The sequence below is a fragment of the Arachis duranensis genome, chromosome 2 (assembly GCF_000817695.3).
Source record: "Arachis duranensis cultivar V14167 chromosome 2, aradu.V14167.gnm2.J7QH, whole genome shotgun sequence".
In the NCBI taxonomy this organism is placed as follows: Eukaryota; Viridiplantae; Streptophyta; class Magnoliopsida; order Fabales; family Fabaceae; genus Arachis; species Arachis duranensis.
The window spans coordinates 5,774,001-5,779,788 of record NC_029773.3 but is presented as its reverse complement, the minus strand read 5'-3'; the positions used below and the strand labels follow the sequence as shown (position 1 = coordinate 5,779,788).

Sequence of the window (5,788 nt, the reverse complement as noted above, 5' to 3'; positions counted from 1 at the left end):
ACATTTTTTATTTTTATCATTTTTCTTCTCTCCATCCTCTTCATCCTCCACCTTTATTATTATCATCACAATAATTATTATTTCTTCTTATTTTTTTTTCTTTCTCCTCTTCTTTTATCTTCGTCATCATCATTATCATCAGATCTTTCTCCTCCTTCTCCTCTTTCTTATTTTTTTCTTAATTCAGTATTACACAATTAGTTTAATACAAATAAAAGTGACACAAATTTGTTGTTAATAAGACAAAAAATCTGTTAAAAATATTAAATATTTTTTTATAAATAACATATTCTTTTAAAAAATTACTAATCTAAAATGTTAAATCACTTCATTAACAAAATACATTTAAATGTGTTTTGAAACTAAAAAATATATTAATTTATTGCAAATGACACAAGAATATAACTAGACTTTTTATATATAAATTCAACACTACTCATTAGTTTAATGATAAAAAGAATACATTATTTAATTAAAAAATAACACAAATTTTTTGATAAATGACACAAAACATTTTAAAAAGACTACAAATTAAGGAATTTTCTAATCATTTCTAATTGGTTAACAAATTTCCTCGTTCACAGTTAACAAAATTTTGATAGCAAAATTAAAAAATTTCTAATGTTATGGTTAACAAATTTTGATGCTATTTTTTTAATAAATTCTGTATAATTTGAAATTTTATTCCTTCTTCTTCTTTTTTATTTCACCCTCTTAACAAGAATTTGTTATGGTTAAAAAGTTTTGGTATCAAAATTAAAAAAATTTCTATGTTACAGTTAAAAAATTTCGATACTATTTTTCTAATAAATTCTATATAATTTAAAACTACTCTTTCTCCTCCTCCTCTTCTTTTTCATCGTCATCATCTTCTTTTTCTTTTTTTTTTATTTAATCTTCTCATAATTCTTTTTACTTCATCCTCTGAACAAAAATAAAAAGAAATTAAACAAAAAAATACAATAACCACCAGAAAAAAAGAGGAGGATGAGGTAAAATAAAAAAAATGCAATAGCACTAATAAAAGAAAAAACGACAACAAAAAACACACATATAAAAAAGAAGAAATGCATGATTTATGTGTAGATTATGTGAGTAATTCTTGTGAAGTTTTGACCAATTTAATTAAATTTTGTTAACGAAAATAATTAAATGTATAACAAAATCGTACATAATCCTACTTTTATACCGTCACAAAAAAAAATCTTACTTTTATACTGTAAATCAAATTTAATGAAATAATACATAATTAAAGCCCTACGTAAAGCTGATAACTTCACTTTTTTTCTTATTGTAAAAATAATTAAACTAAATCAAATTATATTAGTCTAGTGGTTACTTTATTAGTCTATTTAAATAAATATAAAAAATTTAAATCTTATTTTATATATGTAGACAAATCTTTAGATAAAATTTTGATATGGTCAGTAGCCTGATATAGAAAGTCTAACCTATTAATTAGTTGGTACATATATAAAATGGTGAATACAATATGAAATAATATAAATAGACCTCTTTTGTTTAATCACTTAAACCGCAAATTCTATTAGTAGAGTATCCTATCAATTTCACAAGCCTCTTGTGCTTGGGCACTTGCAGTTAACTCCACTTGTGAAGTAAAAGACTCCTCAGTCCTATCGTTGACATAGCGCGACCTCTTACATAAATTGTTCTATTTAGTAGTTTTTGATTTTACAGGGTGCATTTTTGTTGTTAGGAGTTAGGACCGTGTGACATAGAATGAAAGTGTGGATGGTTTGTTTTGCTGGGTCTTGTTATATCTTTCTTAGGAATGTCTCGATATGAAATAGAAACCAATGAGAATACACAGAGAGCACATGTGACACCAAGAGTTACTAAGTAATGACATTGTAACCCAGGATCCTTGACTAATAAATATCCAATTTAAAACTAATGTAACACCTCTTTTGCTTTCACATTATTATCAGTTATTAAATTATCAATTGCATTTTTTATAGTGAAAAAAATTTATCTACAATTTTCTTAAAATCAAATGTCTTAATAGATATACATTCAGCTAAAATATAGAAAAATATCTTATAAAATTCACTGCAATTATATTATTCATATATTTTTAAAAGATATTTTGTTAATATTTCTATTACAGTTACTATTTAGCAAATTATAATATTATCAACTAAAATAACTTGCTAAAAAGATATAAAAAGTATATGTACAATATTTTAGGGGTGTTTAAAATCGATTTGAATCGAATTAAACCGATCAACTGAACTAAAAAACCAAAAACTGAATAAACTAAAAATTGAAAAAATCGAAAAAAATGTGTTTTGCAATTCATTCAATTTTCGGTTCTGACCAGAAAAATTCTAACTGAATTGAACCAAACCGGTAGAGTAAAAAAACCCTAAAAAACCAACCCCACCCCACCCTCAATTCCCTTGAGCGCGAGTCCTGAGCAGTGAGCCCTAACCCCACGCCTCCCACCCCCAAATCCCAATCGAAAGCTCTCAGCCTCTCACAGTCGCGCCGGTGCACCCAGCCACTAAGCCACCCACGTTCTCTGCAGTGGCACTCTCTTCTCACGGCGGCGAACCCACGTTCCTCCCAGTCTCCCACCACCTCGCAGCGAAGCCTTCCTCCCAACGCCGCCGAACCTCTTCGCGGACAGAGCACGACAAAGCCCCAGCCACAGCCTGAACGTCCCTCGCACACAGCAGTAGTAGTCTAGCAGAGCACCACCCTCGCAGTCTCGCACCCAGCAGTAGCAGAGCACCACCCTCGCCACCCACAACACAGCACCCACCAATCACCGATTCAAGTCTCCCACCCAGTCACCGACTCAACACAGCACCCACGTTCCTCCCAATCTTCCACCCAGCCACCGATTCAAGTCAGATATGGAGCCCGAGCCACCGAGTTAGGTATGTAATTTGGATAAATCATTGTTTCATTGTTGCTGTTTGTTGTTATTGGTGTTGTTTACTAGTATAAAACCCGATTTTGTTTAACCTTGCTATTGGTATTGTTTGTTATTGGTATTTTTGACCTTATTGTTACTGTTAATTTGGTTAAATTATATTCAGTATTGGTATTGTTTACTTTATTGTTGATATTGTTGTTTGTTGATTCAGTGTTGCTGTCTTGTTGACTTGCTGTCTGTTGATTTATTGTTTGCTGTTTGTTAGGTAATGTTCTGTTTGTTGAATTATTTTAATCATTGCTGTTTATTGATTTATTGTTGACTTGGTATTGTTGCTGGTTATTGATTCATTGCTGGTTATTGATTCATTTATGCAGTTTGATGTCAGTTCAAGTGAAAATATGGGCGACACTGAATTTGCTGTTAATACTGAAATTACTGGGTTCATACTGAATTACTGAAACTGCTTCTGGGTTGTTCATACTGAATTATTGAAATTGCTGTTCTATTTGCTGTTCTGTTTGTTGTTATGTGATAATATCCGAAAACTTGATCTGAAACTACTTCTGGTTTATTTTTATTATTAGTTATTTTGGAAAAATAAAAAAATTAAATTTTAACTGATTTAGTATGATTTAGTATGATTTATTACTTTTGTTTCCAATTCTATATATATGGAGAATTGGTTTGTTAGCAGCAGGACAAAATAGCACAATTACAGCAGGACAATTCATAACCGAAGGGTTTTTGAAGGTAAATATAAAGAAATAGTTAAGGTCATTGATTACTAGAAGTTGTGCTATTGTTCCAACAATGATAGCTGCTATAGTTTTTAATACATCAGAGAGTTCATTAGATACTATGAATGAATGGCTGAATGTGGTTCAGTCAATTCAGATTCCTTTTGCACTCATTCTACTTCTTACATTGGTGTCTAAAGAAGAGGTAATGGGAACTTTTAGAATAGGCCCAATTGTAGAGGTAAGCTTTGTTTGCATTCTAACTTTTGTAGAATTGATTTTGATGTATTCGAACTTTTAGAATAGTGATTTCTTCCTTCCAAAAGATAGATGATTCTAAATATATCATGTTATGACTTTGTGAAGTAGTATAGTAGTATTTTTTTTGAATTGATTGAAAAAATCGAACAAATCCAATCAAACAAAACCAAACTAATTTTTTGATTTGGTTCGGATGGCTTTGATAAAAAAATCGAACCAAATCGAACCGCAGTTTAATTAAACGATCGGATCGAATCGAGTGACTTTTTACTCAAAAGCCGAACCAAACCTGAACACTTCTATAATATGCTGGAAATACTGAAGAAATTAAAAAGAAGAGAATGAAAAAAAAAAAAGAAGTTAGAAAAAAAACTTTCCCATCTCAAAAATAATTAATGAATTCTTGATCGCAATCTATTTTAAAGCATGGATATATATATATATATGAAGAAGGAGAACAACCACCAAATTTAAAGGGTGGCAATGGCATTAAAAGCCCAAAATAGCAAAATCGTTATTTTTTTAATTATAAAAAATTATATTATGCATATTTAGTATTATTTTTGAATTTTATTTTTGAGAAATTTATTCAAAACTTAAAAAAAAAAAGAGAAAAATGACATTTTAAAAAAAATTATTTTATTACTCTTATTAAAAAAAGAGATAATTGTTGAAACACTACTATTTTTACACAATATTTCATTTGAATCATTTGCGGCATATTCTTTCAGGTATTTTTTTTACTCTTTTTATTATTAAATTTATATTTAATATTGTGTGTGGTATGAAATCTCAATTTCAATTCTATTTTTTATGTGGTTTTATTTTTATATAACTTATTTTTTTATAGTTATTACAGCAAGTTCTTAACTCCAATAAAGGAGGGAGTTTTAGTAGGAGTAGCAAGTTCTTAACATGACACACATTTTATATTTGTTTTCTATTTTTACCTATTATATCATATACAATAAAACACTAAATACTAACTACATAATAATTTTTTTTAACATTGTCATCACTATTACACTTTTTATTTTGCATATTGGATTGATATTTGATAATGGTGTTTTTCTTTATTATGGATTGTTGGGTTATTAATCTCAAATGTGCATCGTGTAATTAGGATACAAAAATTGGATCCTTTGATTTTTTAGAAGTACAAAAATCAGAACCTCTAATTTTTAATTCAACAAATTAAAAATTTTTAAGGTTAAAAAAAAATGATTTCTATATTTTTCACAATTTTAAAAAATCTCAAAATTATAATGACGAAGGAAATCACCCATTTCACCTCCTAACCTCCAATCTTAACTAGATTAGCAACCCGATTATGGTGAAAATAGCTATGAATCCACTTTGGTTGATTGAATATACACTTCTTATTTTCAAAGAGTCTAGAAAAAAATAAATACAAAGCTTATATCATATTTAAATTAACTTCAACTCATAAATAAATGGTACATAAATTATTTATACTAATGAAAAAAAAAAAACATTCATAACTTAGATAATGTGACACTAATACATAACACAAAATTTATTATTCTAAACAATATAAAACTTATATTTATTATTATAATTAACTAATATAATTAACTTACTAACTTTATTTGCTCTCGCATTAACATTATCAATAGAAAATAATTAAAATATGCAATCAAACACATAAATTGTGCAAGAAATAGGTGGGGTGGGAAGCAACTTTCCGTTTTTTTTTTACTGAAGTTGGGCTTCTACACTATTTCTCAGGATTAGGGCTTCTCATTCATTTCTCGTGTGAAGACGTTTCATGATATTTATTATTAACCCAATTCCTTAATTTTTTGGTAAACTGAGATTTAAGTGTTTGGATTCATAAACCCATCCCAACGAACAAAAGATAAAC

General features: G+C 28.6%; 1 long non-coding RNA gene across 2 annotated transcripts; it reads left to right on the top strand.

Moving 5' to 3' along the window:
- Window positions 1-2,410: 2,410 nt before the first annotated feature.
- Window positions 2,411-3,967, top strand: LOC107473136 (uncharacterized). 2 transcript variants are annotated; one of them, XR_008006017.1, is made up of 3 exons: window positions 2,411-2,903; window positions 3,114-3,167; window positions 3,280-3,967. It is a non-coding gene; the product is annotated as an uncharacterized LOC107473136 (long non-coding RNA). The 2 variants fall into 2 exon arrangements; XR_001588919.3 differs by lacking the exon at window positions 3,114-3,167.
- The last annotated feature ends 1,821 nt before the right edge of the window (window positions 3,968-5,788 follow it).